At 39.2% G+C, this 15,753-nt stretch overlaps 1 protein-coding gene across 12 annotated transcripts in view; it reads right to left on the reverse strand.

Moving 5' to 3' along the window:
• The window catches only part of LOC306871174 (fibrosin-1-like protein), a 285,982-nt gene that overhangs the window by 206,783 nt on the left and 63,446 nt on the right, over nt 1-15,753 (reverse strand). The window lies entirely within an intron of this gene.

Here is a 15,753-nt window from a genome sequence, read left to right on the forward strand (position 1 = left end):
ATAGGGTCATTTGGGGCTTCTGATTAGTATGAGTTCAAGGAATAACAGATGTAAAACAAACACACAAACTCATGCGTACGCACACACACTCGCAGAGGTTAAGTGACCCTGTTACTGAGGCCAGACCACACACACTTGTTCTCTGGCTCTGTGAAGTTTGATCTGTCATCGGGACTATTGTGGCCTGCTCTGGATGTGCTCCCTCTGGCCTGGAAGACACGAGCCAACGAGCCAAAACAAATGGGAAAGAGTAGTTTTCTGCGTGTGTGTTTGTTTCTGAGGAGTGTGTGTGTGTGCATACATCTGCTGGTTTGCGTAAACTCAAGTCAATGGGGGACAACCTACTTTGACACGGGCTTCTTTTAGCGACCTGTGCTAGCGGCCCTGCTATGATTTATTAAAACAACCCTGGCCTTCCTGCTTCCTAATCTTTGTTTACTGCTGTAGAAGCACGCTACCTCAACCGATCCCGGGTTCATTTCCATAACTACTAATCATATCTGCTTCTCTGATAGGTCTTGCAAAGCATTTTGATAAGCTACGCTATCTTGTGTAGACGTTGAATGGGATCAAAGAAAAGCTGTGCTTTTCTAAGCTAACTGCTAATGCTAACAAGTGATTTTTCTAACAAAAAACCCCACCTCTGCTGTAGTTGCAGTATTTTGTTACTGATTGTACAACAAACCTGTGACAACTTCGTATTTGCCACTAATAAATCTGAAAAAATTAAAACAATTAATCTTGCAAAAGGTAATTCGGCAGAGAAATAATACAGCAAGTTCTCAGACCTGTTTAAAATACCATGGTAGTATTTTGTTAGTGTACTGTACCATGGTATTTTTTGAAGTACTGCTACTACATAAATGGCATTGTACATTAATAATAATAATTTTATTCATTCATTCTCTGCAATAAATTCCAGTACCATGTAAATACAAAAATACCACAGTTATACCGATACTGATCACTGTACCAATACAGTACCTTTGCTAGTATTACCATGGTACTGTGTTTTTTTTAGTTGTGGTACTTTCCTCTTAGTTAACTATGCAATTTTGGCAGAAATGATGGTAACTATGGTAAAAATATCCAAAACGGAAAAAAAAGATTACAAATTACTTTAACCATTACATGATTTCACTCCAGATCATATTCTAATTTCAAGCTTTGAAAAAGTCAGGCTTCAAACGGTTTCACATAAATATGGGGAGCATTTCAATGGCAGCATTGAATTTCAGTGCAAGCGTTCAAACAGGAAACTCAATAGCGTCGAGGCACACTGTGAGAAAATGAAAGCCCGCCACTCTTTCTGCAGCTGCTTTCTGGAATAGTGTTTAACAGCTTGAGCTGTTTGGTGAAATTCAAGATATGCTTGTGAATAAATATCCTGAATGTACGCCAGCCGGCCAAAGCAAACCCGTGCTGACAAGCGTGTTCATGCCTTACTCGCTCTTTCTCTCATGCTCTCTGACAGTGTCTCTAATTTGTAGCTTTAAGGATAACTTAAAGGCTGTAACAGAGTGCTTCATGTAACTCAGAGTAGTGTAAACCATGAATTCAGAAGAAACTGAAGAAAATATGTGGGACTGCTTTTGTTTGATCTGAACATGAATCAGAGATGTTAAAAAGCTTAACAAAAAAGAGTAAATTGATGAAAATCACTAAGATGGTTTGCCAAGGCCTTTTGAGGGCTTCAACTCAAGAATAAAGGGCAAAAATACATCTTTAAAAAATATATATAATATAATAACTAAAAAAAACAGACAGCAATCTAATCACTGGAGGTCAGTCAAGTCACATTAATTTGTATAGCGTTTTTCAAAATACACTGTTTCAAAGCAGCTTTACAGAAAATCATGATGTTTATATTTAAAATATCTTATTACCTTCATTCCTAATAGTTGTATTTAACAAATTAAAGCATTTGAGATATGATGTAGTAGTATATACTGTCCTATTTGAGTAAACCTTTTGAAAGGTGGACATACTCATATATCCAACTTTATATAAAGAGCTGGGTGAAAATAGTAATATTTTGTGATGAAAAACAGGCTATTGAGATTTGCTATACAGTATGTGACCCTGGACCACAAAACCATTAGTAGCAATAGCCAAAAATACATTGTATGGGTCAAAATGATCTATTTTTATATTATGCCAAAAATCATTAGGATATTAAGCAAAGATCATGTTCTATGAAGATATTTTTTGTAAATTTTTCTACCGTAAATGTAACAAAACTTAATTTTTGAATAGTAATATGCACCCTCAGATTCCAGATTTTCAAATAGCTGTATCTCGGCCAAATATTGTCCTATCATAAACCATACATCAATGGAAGGTTTATATATTCAGCATTCAGATGTATAAATCTCAATTTATGACTGGTTTTGCGGTCCAGGGTCACATATGGTCACGTAAATTGCCATAGTGTTGGTTTCTTGCCTACAGCAGTCACTTATGTCGCCTCAATCTGCTCGCTGCAAAATCACCACCAGTGTGAACACGCTGTTTGTGATTCCTATATAAAGTATCTCACAAGCTTCAGTGGAAGAAAACCGCATGCAACCATGTTTAAAATGTCAAAATTTCCAAGTAGTTTTGTAGATTATGCCAAGTCTTCTTTAAATGTTGAACAATGGCTATTTCAAACAATTCACACCTAGACACTTATAGTGCTCACAGACAGAGGCACAGGAGGAGGCACTGCTGTGCCAGAGATCCCTCTTGAGATATTCCCCTCAGGCCCAGAGGAACAGGAGTCGTCCGAGATACTGTATCTCTCCCAGGACAGAAGCAGAGCTCCTTACTGAAAATGGATGTCTGGGGAGAATCAGCGGTGCCGAGGGCACTACGTTAAATGGAAATGCATGGCAAGGTCGTTTCTTTCTATTCATCTCTGTCCTCTGTGTCACTTCAGCCATATTTTACAGAGAGCGAGAGGAGGAAACACTGTTTACCAGCTTTTCATCACTCCAGAGAAGATGGGTGGATGTCTCGGATTGGCATTCAGGAGAAAAGTGTCCCCTTCTCCTGAGAAGCATCCGTCAGTGAGGTTCTTGATGGAACACAGGAAACAGATCGACTTTCTCCTTAACGGCGATCAATCCCAAGAATGTCCCACTCTCAGAGGGAACATTTACAGCAGGCAGTAAAGAAGGCCTTTGGGGCCCAATTGCATCCAGTAATCCTGCTAAGTGAGCTATATTTCCCTCCTTCATGTCTGCTATTAGACAGGCCAGGTTCATAAATACTGCAGTTAATCTGGAAGCCGCAACCTCAGCCTGAGGAGGTAATATGAGAGGGCACAAGGCCGCAAAGACGTGAAACCATCGCTGAAGCTGGTGAGTCACCGTGGACACATTTGTACATACATGAATCACACTACTACATGACACGCAGTGAAAATCCCACTCTGAGAGGCCTGCAATCCATTAATGGGGTACAATTTGGGAAAGAATCTTTAACATCTTGCGTACAATCCAGAATAATACAGCTCATAAAATCTGCTGGTTGATAACATATGGGCTCAATGCAAATGCCAGCATAAATAATCTCAAAACTACCAATTGCAAAGCAGTAAAGACATAATATTTCAAATAAAATGCTGTTCTTTTAACCTCTGCATGTTTAAACATTAAGCAGCACAGCTATTTTCAATATTGATAAGATTTCTTAAATCAGCATATTAGAATGATTTCTGAAGGATCATGGGACACTGAAGACTGGAGTAATTGGAGCCATTACAGGAATAAATTACGTTTTTAAAATGCATTCAAACACAAAAAAAATTATTTTGAATTGTAATATTATTTTGTAATTATTCACTACATTTCAGTAATTTTACTTTTTTTAACAAATCATTGCAGCCTTGCTAAGCATAAGAGATTTCATTCCCATTTTACCAACCCTAAACTTTTGAACAGTAGTGTACATTCAGCAAAAAGTACACAAGTTTCATTTATCCACTAGATATATAGAGGGCCATTGATATGAGAAACAACGACCTGCCTGTGTAGTGCTGCTAAGATAAAATAGAGGAACTCCTCTTTGTGTGTCTCTAATGGGTTTTATGAGCTACAGGCGGCTGCTGTATAGCTGCTGACAGCCAAGAGGGCTCACATCTACCTGTTCTATTTCCCAGCCATAACCTATCCTTCCCCACTCTTTCATTTGGAAAATCGTACATCAAAATGTCTCCCGCAGGCCTAAGCGCTCCTCGGGCGATCCTCCCTCATATATCTACCAGAAGGCCAGCACTCTTTATCAAGTCATCAAGGCCAGAGGTCAAGGACTTCATCCCCCACAATGCTTTTCACCTCGAGGCAGGCTGTCAAGAGGAGTCTGACACCGAGGCCAACTGCTCGCGCTCAGTGGCAGGCCAATGGGGAGAGGTCTTGGTCTCGGTGTCCATGGAAACACCGCTAGGTTTCTGCTTCTAGTTCTTTTCACAGTTTCTTGAAATGCATCACAGGAGCTCAGGCAAAGGTGCGTGTCTCATGTGGTATATTTAACTCTGTAAAGTGCTAATAAAAAAGTAGCTGATTCTAAACCAAAGCCTTTGATTAGTCAACAGATGGCCAGTGTACGCACAGATAATTAAATTAGAGTAAATTAACCCCAAGCACTGAAGCATTCAGGTGCAGCACTGACGTTATGTACTGATAGATAAACATTGTAAACAAGCAATATGCTGGTCTATTAAACAACGCTACTCAAAGACCTAAAGTGTCCTCCATGCCAGACCAAATTACTAAGGTCTGGCAAGGAGGCAAATTTAGTACGTTTCAGTGCAATGCCATAAATAGAAGAACCGGGGTCAGAACCAGAACACAACATGGGGGTTAAAAAAATACATATAATTATGCATACTTACAAGCAACAAACCCTAAAGCAAACTCTAACATACGAGCAGCTGTAGCCATTCCCAGCTCATATGTGCAAGGCTTCTGGTGTCCGCTTCTTCCAGTTATCATCACTTTAAAAAGCAGTCCACTATACTGGTTGCTGTTGTAAACTGGTATCTGCCATCATATAATTAATTCATTATTATAAATTATAAACACACTGGTTTGTAGCTTACTTATGTGTTGACAAATATGGCGGATATTATCCCTGTAATTTTTCAGACTGGAATACACTATACTCATTATGTTTGGTTGAGAGAAAAAAAAAAAAAAAAAAACTTAACCTTTAAAATTAGATGTGCTCAATGGGTTTGGATTCATCTACATTTCCCTATGCGCAAAAACAGAAAAAGGCTGCAAACAAAAATACAAAAAAGAAAAGTTACAAGATTGATGTGTGCATAATACATTAACTCAGTGCCGTTAATAAACTCATAATGAGCTACAAATTGACACATAATTATGCATTTCCCTTTTTAATTAAGAGAGAGCTACGCTAGTCTATATCAAAATATACAACTTTTTTTTCTTATCAGGGAGAGAGCAATAAATACTGTGAGAGGAATAAGAGAGAGAGAAGTGAAGCATAAAGAGTGTGATGTTCCCTCTGACAGCGCAGCCGTGCTCGTTAAACCTTTTCTTTATCTCTTAACAATCGCTCTAATTATGTTCATTGAAGGGGGCCAATTAATCCTGCATTGTCAGGCCCTGCGGCTAAGTGTTTCTCCCACATCCAGAGGAATCTGCAATTAACACAGCCAAATTTATTTAGTGACACTTCTTGGCTTTTGACTCCCTCCAATTATCCCTAATCAATGCTGCAGAGTGCTGGCGGGGGAGCAGGCAGGTCGCCCTCATTTGTTGAGCGAGGAATAAGTACGCTGAGCCCTCGGCCTCCGAAGGCCAGACGTGTCAGAGGAGCGATGACATGAGCCTGTCAGACGTTAAGCAAAGCCAGGCGAGAGAGAGAGAGGGAGGGAGGGAGGGAGGGAGTGTTTCTCACTCTATAAGCTGCTTTACCAGCCTCAGCAGATCGATAGACGTTGAACGACGTTATCTATTTTGGTGGAAATTCTTGCGTGTCATCACAGAAAATGATTTTAATGATTTCTAAGGTTGCAGGTGGGCTGCTGAAGACAGAGCTGGGAGGACGGAGAGCTTGGTGTTAAAGCACTTATACTATAAAACATTTTACAGTTTAAATGACCTGACTTTAATGTGATATATACCTATAATGTAGCCATGATACATTGCTACAGGATTCTTTCATAAATAGAAACTTCAAAAGAACATTTATTTGAAATGTAAATCTTTTGTAACATTTTTTGAGCAATTTAAAAAAAAATTTTTTTTAAATTAACCAATAGTGTCCCTCTCTCAACAATTATCAACAATAATATTGTGGTCAATAAAACAATATGCATTTTGTACATAATATGTAACAATATGTACAAAACAGTAACAAATGACTCAAAACTCATAAAATACCTGTTTATTTTTTACTTATTTCTGTCAGTATAAGATGTCATTGATAAAGCATTGCTATAGATTGTGTGTCTTAAGCTCAAATTTCATTGGAGAATGTGAAGTGGAGTGGTATCTTCCCGGTCTTATTCATAAATCTGCTAAAAGCTATGTAGCCACTATTTGTCTTCAGTTTTCTTTTTTAAAAACCTGAAATTGCTAAATTAAAAGAACTCACATTGATGGTAAAGAGTTTAATTTAGTCCTATTTACATACTGCATATTTTTTTTTTCACCGTTTACCGTTTGATGAAACGGTATAAGGTATATATATACAATTACCGTTTTTACATTTACTCCTTTAAATATCTGTCATGTATAAAACTCACTTTAGCTTTCATATATAGTTGTTCATGCAAACTGCATACCAAGTGTGTTTTGAAACCCTTGTGCATTTATAAAACAAAACTCAGACACTTTTGTACTAACCTATAACATTACCAGAGACAAACGCCATGTTTGGAAGGCAGCTTGTGCTTTGGAATGTGCACTGATCACACAAACACTCCTACACATGTGCTACACACACATACACAGCAGAAAAGGGTCACCTCTAAACACGCCAGCATCTGACAACTCAACTTAACAGTGACAGAGCCAAAGAGAGCCGCAAAACAAGACAACAAATCCATTCAATCTCCTGGCATGGACCGCTCACACACACACACACACACACACACACACACACATGCAGCTCAACACACATCCATGCATCCATCCACTCACTCACGCACACATATCCAACATGTCGCCTTTGCCTCAAATGAGGTCTTACCACATATTTAACACTTTAACCCAAATCTATATCCCTCCTCCCACTTCCTCCTCCCGTCTGGCAATCGTGCCGCCACACACGCCGCTTCTTGCTCTCTCGGTAATCAGCTTAGCTGCAGCCTGCTCGCTTGGCCGCCATCGCTAGTTGGACAAAACCACAATGCGAAGCTCCCACCAGAGCCGGGCCTAACCTTCCAGCATTCACAGTATGCCAAGGGGCCTTTGTGACCGCCTCGGTCCCATCTGGGGGGCTCTTTCCCCTGGGATAGAAGCAGTGATACGCCCCCTCTGCCCGGTGAACCTCTGGGGAGCTCTGGAGCTATTGTTTGTGGGCTATCAGTCTTTTGTTCAGCAAATGACAGATGCCACACTGTTTGACATGTACACGACACACTTCGGATGAGGGTGGAGAGGAGGCTGGCAAGAGGGGAGGAGATAGAGGACGGGAAGAAAAGAGAAGGGGAGGAGAGAGGGAAAGGGCAGGGGACGGCGCTTTATGCCGCCGCCAGTTCTCAAAGCAGCCGTAATCCCCTTCAGCCCATCTATTGTCCCTCGAGCTCATAAAAGTGACATCACACTTAGGTCCGGATGACAAACGGCAATGCGTAATGTGAACCCCAACAGCACTGCATTGTCATCGCAACATCCCGCCAACCGCTAAAAGAAATGTGCGTGAGGTTTATAAAACCTTTATACATCAGCAAAAAGGGATTTGGAGAAGCTTGAATCGGCCTTCACAATTTCCCTCACTGAATCTGCATTTCTGTGCACATTTAACTAAAAAAGCAGCAATTTAACATTTATCTAAAACTGCATTCTGATTTATTTATTTTTTTCCTGGGGAAAACAGATGCATGTTGACTAGTTAAAGTACTATGTTTCCTTATATTAAGCACCACAACCGTATATACATCTAGCAGGAGCTTTATGCCTGCAACACAAAGGGACACCACCATTTCCAGCTTCTGCAGTACATTGAGTCCTAACGTGAAGACACAGTGCCCCCTAGTGGCCTAAAAACACTAACAGACCCATAAAAGATTGCAAGATGTTCATATGCTATAGAGCTGCAATACTCCCTTCCCCCACATTTCACATGCATTTCCTGTCCTCACCAGCAGGGCGCAGTGGTGTACAATGCACAAAAGCACACACTAAGCAAAATATGGGAGTCTCTATTAAAGAACAGGCAGAAGGTGCTGATAGTTTAGCATTTGTCTTATGTAAGTGTGGGCTGTAAGAAATTGACCCCAGATCAGTGCTTATGAGCAGGTTAAGCTTCATGGAATGAGTTTAATCTGATTGGTTTAAAGTGATAATCATCTTAAATGCATCTGAAAGCAGCTTTACTAGGTCAAAGGCACACAACTCAGAGGGAATGTAAAACCTTAAGAGAAACACACACACACAAGCTGGCTGGTAACCCATACTTTCAGAGCGGGTCTCACAACACTGTCGGTTTTCTTACCCCTAAGTGGGCCTGTCAAAACAAACATAACCATGACAAGAGAGAGAGAGAGAGTATATTTTATATACACGCAGCCTACATACATACATGAACGAGGAAACCATTTATCATAAGAGACACTATTTGCAATGCACAAAGCAAAATGTATGTGCATATACATGCTGAAGAAACAGTTCTGATCAATGCTGAAAACAGTTCTGTTGCTTAGTATGTGTGTAGAAAGCAAACAGTGGCACACTATCATTAAAAAATTTGGGAAATTAATTAAAAAGAAATTAATACTTTTATTCCGCAAAAGAGAAACCTTTAGTTTTAAGCTAGTTACTCAGCGGGCATCTGAGAAAATAGCTGCCAGGGGTGTTATAATGAGAAGCAATTAGCATACAAGTACAACGGGAAAAGATCAAACATTTCTCCAAACATTTTAATAAATTAGTTCAAATAAATTTTAAATGATGACAACAATGGTAAATTGTATTTTTCAGACTGTACAGTAAATCGCACAAATTTGAGAATAAACCAACAGATGAAACATCTATCAAGAAGGTGATTGGCTCTTTAAGCTGAAAGGTGGGACTTCTATACACCTTAACAAGGTTAGAAGACATTGAATTTAACACAAATGAAAACAAGGCTGTGAGAGATCAGGCACTGTATAGAGGTCCTATATCACATATTTGTATTTCTATCCATCATCCTCACACATTCTTGTCAAAAATTAAATATGTAGAACCTGATTATGTTCTACAACCACTATATTAAGCGTTACAGTTTCTCCTATTTCAGTTCTTACAAGTGGTCCGTCTCCTCGGCTCGTCCTCATATTATTGTCTAGTGTGTAAATCACCTCTGAAGCTACACTATCACAAAGAAACTTTCCTCTGGCTAAATACCAACGGTTCTACATTCCTGCTTTCAATCCGATCCAGCTCCTGTACTACGCCAGAATCTAGGCTTCTAGATCTAGAACAGTGTTAAAGTACTTTTTTTCACAGTATAATACACATATGGAAACACCAAGTCTCAGCTCAGCGTAACAGACATACATTAAAACCTCTAAAGGAAACCAAGTGTAAAGCTGTCGGCGTTAAAACAGGATGAAAGTTCACTCAGCATGCCAACTCTAACCTCTTTATTTAGCGGTTCAGCTACAGACAAAACAAGACACTTTTCACACTTCGGTCTTCTGCATTTCTCAGTGCTCGTTCTGTTGCATAACTATGAGAAATCATCTCTCATCAGACTGAGCAATGCACAGTAGTTCAAATATGCAGACTTCTCCTTTCTCAGACTCTATCCGTCATAGTTTCTGGCTCTTGAATACAGGCCGGGCGGCTAATTCACAACCTTGCAAGTGCTGCGCTGAGCAAATCCCTATCGTCAGACATCTGAGCCTGGGTGAAATTACAGCTCGCCCTTTCAGTCTCTCAGCTGCTATTAGACAAAGTGAGCGTTTGAAGAATATGTCACATTCTGTAGGGCATAAATTGCACAGGGGGCTGTGCAATATTGAACCAATTTCAGCTTAAAAGGCCAGAAATGCCTTGAGTAAGCAATCCAGGAGAAAGATCTAATCAACCTGGTACAAAAATCAGTACCAGAAATGGGAGCTGAGCATTGCTGTGCGCGCATTCAAGGTTATTCTCAATTTTCTGTGCATACTCTGGTACGGGATGATCTGTTAATAGCAATGTGCAGTAAGTGAATTATCCTTCAAGCTCAAATGAAGCAGGTCTGCTGTGTGTTTCTCATTGATTCATGTTCGTTTCAGCCTCAGATCACAATACACTAGAAGTTGTTTTACGCAATAATTATTAAGTGTTTTCATGCACTATTCAACATCTGCATGCAAATCAATAAACTGAGAAAAAAACTGAGATTTTTTTTTTTTTAATGCTTCGACTTTGCTCCGATCACAATAGTTTCACTGTCAGACATGCACAAATTGAATGAGTTGATTGTACACTTTTGTGTACTGCATTTCAATGTAAAAAACCTCCATTTTATTTGCTTAGTGAAGTGACATTCAGCCAAGTATGGTGACCCATACTCGGAATTCGTGCTCTGCATTTAACCCATCCAACGTGCACACACACAGCAGTGAACACACACACACACAGCAGTGAACACACACACCCGGAGCAGTGGGCAGCCATTTATGCTGCAGCGCCCGGGGAGCAGTTGTGGGTTCGGTGTCTTGCTCAAGGGCACCTCAGTCGTGGTATTGAGGGTGGAGAGAGCGCTGGACATTCACTCCCCCCACCTACAATCCCTGCCGGCCCGAGACTCGAACCCACAACCTTCGGATTACAAATCCGACTCTCTAACCATTAGGCCACGACTTCCCCACTTCCCCACTTCCCCCTTACAACCTGTGATTCAATTTAACCAGGCTGTGCTGTATCAAGTCAATGTTTCTTTACAATGCAAACAGATTACGTCTCATTCACAAAACTAAACATTATTCGCCTGGCACAATTAATGTGGTGATAATACATAAATGTAAATAAATGACACTATCAGCAGATCTGATCAACTGTTTATCAGACAGATTAGCTTAAACTGTTTGACCTATCCTTGACTGGCTTATGCTTGATAAACTAATACTTGTTTTTTACATGAAACTGCATGTTGCATAATATACAAGTACAGTACACAAATGACTTCTTAATGAGTTTTTAAATAGACTTTATAACTTGCTATCCAGTGAAAACATATGGGCCTTTAAAATAGGCAAATTTACAAAATAGCCACACTTATGCATAAGATATTCAGTTTTTATCACATCTTGAATAAGTGTATTGTCTTACCGCACTTGGATATTTTCACGTATTTTCAGCTTGTTTATACTTAAAACTGTACAACTATATTAAAAATCTCCCAGTGGAGTTAGACAAAATACACTCATATTAAGTCTTGTTTTCAGAGATTGCATCTTTAATATCTTATGCAGTGTTGCTTCACAAGTAAATTCATCTTGTTGATTTAAAAAAAAATATATATAAAAAAAACACTCATTAAGAATAGGATGCTTTGCAGAGCAAGTAAATATCTTCACAGTCATTCTGTTAGCATTTGTTCATTTTTTTTTAATAAGGCCTGAGAAAAAGCTGTTGAGGGAAAACATTAAATTCAGTCATATTGCAAGGGAAGTGTGCAATTTATGTGCCATTAGAGTCACCACAACAGAACTGCAAGAATAACATTTAATAACAATTAATTAACATTTTGATAGAGACAGTGTTTTAGCTTTTTTTTTTTTTAAGGAATCAACTGACAAATGACTTAAAATTGACAGACTTTAGTTTTAAGAAGACTGGGTAAAGTTAGACACTTGTATCTAATCTGATTTGCCCTTTAGCTGGTGCTTTTGTATCTCAAGCAGAAGCTTCCAGTAATTACAGAGAGGACAGAGTAACTTGAGGTTAAGTGTCTAAGGCACAATTGCAATACTTCATAGATCACCTGCGGTGACCTACATCCATTTGGTTATCTGCCCATATCCTTAACCAACAGGTTACACGACTCCACGGTAAAGCGTACATACACTCCCCTTCAAAAGTATTGGGACAGTGAGGCCAATTCCTTTATTCTTGCTGTAGACTGAAAACATGTGGGTTTGACATCAAAAGATGAATATCAGACAAGAGATGTACATGCCAGCTTTTATTTCCAGGTATTTACATCTGGAACAACTTAGAAGATATCACCTTTTGTTTGAACCCACCCATTTTTCATGTGAGCAAAACTATTGGAACGTGACTGACAGGTGTATTTTGTTGCCCAGGTGTGTCCTATCACAATGATTATTCAAACAATAATTAGCACTGAATGTCTATGATCAGTTTCAGATTTGGGTTTTGCCTGTTCAAACTGCATTTATAGTTAAGAGGTGTAACAAACATGAAAACCAGAGAGCTGTCTATGGGTTAAAAACAAGCAATTGTGAAGCTGAGAGAAGAAGGAAAATCAATCAGAGCCATTGCACACACATTGGCCATAGCCATTTCAACCATTTGGAATGTCCTGAAGAAGAAAGAAGCCAAGTAACAGACATCGAACAGGTAAACCAACTGCAGTTTATGACAGAAACATTGTGAGAGCTGTCAGGAAAGACCCCAAAAACAACTGTAAGTGAGATCAGCAACAACCTCCAGAGGGAAGGAGTGAAGGCATCACAATCTACTGTTCGCAGAAGACTTCATGAACACAAGTACAGAGGCTACACCAGAAGATGCAAACCACTCAATAGCAAGAAGAATAGGAAGGCTATCTGTCGTTTTATCGTTCTGTCGTTCTATTTATCGTTCTGTCTGTCATTCTATCTATCTGTCTCTCTGTCTATCATTCTATCGTTCTGTCATATCTACCATTACACCTATCAATCTGTCATTCTATCATTCTATAGATCAAGTAGCTCTAAATATCAAGTTTTTTTCCACTTTAATCTGTTAATTCTATTTGTTCCAATACTTTTGCTCACATGAAAAATGGGTGGGTTCAAACAAAAGGTGATATCTTCTAAGTTGTGTATCAGATCCAGATGTAAATACCTGGAAATAAAAGCCAGCATGTACATCTCTTCTCTGATATTCATCTTTTGATGTCAAACCCAAATGTTTTCAGTCTACACAAAAAATAAAAGGAATTGGCCTCACTGTCCCAATACTTTTGGAGGGGAGTGTATGAGTGGGAAATATTGGCAAAGATCTGTAAAAACATGTTTCTTATTTTTTCTCTGTGAGCTTTGTCCTGGCTCTCAGCACTGCTGTGGGTGATGTGCCCTGAGGGGTGATAACCTGAAGCCAGCATCATCCAGCACATTAGAGAGCATGATGGTTACTGAATCAGCTGTGAGTTTAACATCACATAATGGATGTTCTGCATTGAAAGCAGAAAAGAAAAGATTCCCTCGAGTTACATGAGCTCATCCTGAAAAATCATGCAGTTTTATCAGTGTTTGATGGGTGCTTTCTCTTGCTCTCCATCTCTCCCAGAACGGTATGATGCAGTCAGTGCTAGATTTAATACTGATGCTCCAGGGGACGATGACACTGGATCCAGCAACAGACCAATCACTGCTAACATACAAGTGTGTGTGTGTGTGTGTGTGTCTTTCTAGTACATTCAATCAAACAGTATTTGCCTCGTTTCTAACAAACAGACAGATGTTTACTTGGATATCTAAATTGGGACTTACTACCAGGGCTGTGCGATTTGGGGAAAATATCTAATTGCGATTTTTTTGACAGATATTGCGATTGCGATTTGATTTGCGATTTTAAATTTGCAAAGTCAAGCTTCAGCTCAATATTGTCAATAATGTGCAGGACAGTATGAGTATCGTTACCCCGCTGAAAAAAAACAAAACAATTGAAACCATCACAGAAATTCTTATAATTTCCATAAAAACCATTACAAAATTCCTTTTTGTTTTGGCCATTATTCCAATAGGAATTACTGTTGTTCTATTGGTTGCCATCTGCTAGATTACATCAAAGACTATATAAAGAGACTTAGATTACATCCCACCAATAGAATGCATCAAATACCAGTAGACACCATTATAGTTTACATTAAAACCAATACAATTCCCATTATAACCCTTACATACATTAAATTTTCTATTGTGTTTTGGGAGGGGTTCTACTGTTTTTTCTGCAGGGAAGATTATAATGGTATTACTACTTTTACAGAATTTCACTGGAAAGATGTGTTTATTTTGTATAAATAAAGAACTGTATTTCTTTAGTCAATTACTAAAGTATTACATGTTACACGGGCTGATTCATTCATTTTTAAGTATTTGGGATTTTAAGAACAAATGGGAAATATGCTGAATGTTTAATTTCATCCAAGTGAAATTGGCATGTAGTTATTTACATTCGTTTTAAACGCGGAGCCAGGCGTGAGTTGACACAGGTTGTGCGCGTGCATCAGGCCTCGTCCATATTGCCAGATGTGCTCGTGAGAGACTTGCGGAGCAAAACCGTATGGAAAGCCAAAGTGGTCATAAACGCCTGCTCGGGCGTCTGATTGCACACTGACACGTCAAAAGTGTACGATTTTGACATGTCAGTGTGCAATCAGACGCCCGAGCAGGCGTTTATGACCACTTTGGCTTTCCATAGAACTGGGCGCGAGACCGCGAGTATAAAAGAGCAATACGAGACAGGCTGCGTGTAAACGGCGAGCGAGTATGAGAAGCATTGAGAGAACATGCATTATAAACTTATTTCAAATTAATCTGTTGGGGAGATAAAATGTGTAAGATAAGGTTCATGTAGCCTACAAATAAAAACATCTAAAAATTTATCTTTTATTCTCCAGTACTGAAAGCAGAACCGATAAGGGAGCTCTTGCAAATTACCTTTTTTGTTTGTTCTCTGTCATTTCGAAGCTGAAGTTACATACGTTTTTCTTTAGTTTTAATTTGCCTAACTTTCGATCTGACCGTTTTTAAATGGTGGGCGTTTACTCAGTTGGCTAGAGCAGTGCTGATTGGGGAGAACGGAGGTGCGCTCACTCTATTGGTTAGTAAGACCGCCACTCAAGGCTGGCAGTCGTGCATATGTTCTGGAACAGAGTAATATCGAGTCCACATCGTAGGCTTTGCGATTGCGATAATTGCAACGTCTCAAATCGTGATTGCGATTCGATTTCGATTAATCGCACAGCCCTACTTGCTACAGACTTTATTGTTGTTTAGTAAAGATAACTGCTATAAATTAAAAAAAGGTTATTCAGCTGATAGAAAGATAGATAGAACGACAGAATAGACTTAACAGAATGATAGACTGATAGATCAACAATGACAGAACAATAGAATGATAGACAATGACAGGCAGACAGACAGGCAGACAGATAGATAGAATGACAGAACGATAAATAGAACGACAGACAGAACGCTAGAGAGAGAGATAGATGGATAGATAGAGACAGATCGACAGGATATCATTCTTTCTATCAGATATGAATGATAACATGACAGAACGACAGAAAGAATGATAGATAGAAAGATGGGCAGATAGACACAAAGATAGATGCCTCAACCAGGTCCTGTGGGCTAGAGTCTAATGC

The sequence above is a fragment of the Barbus barbus genome (assembly GCF_936440315.1).
Source record: "Barbus barbus genome assembly, chromosome: 6".
NCBI lineage: Eukaryota > Metazoa > Chordata > Actinopteri > Cypriniformes > Cyprinidae > Barbus > Barbus barbus.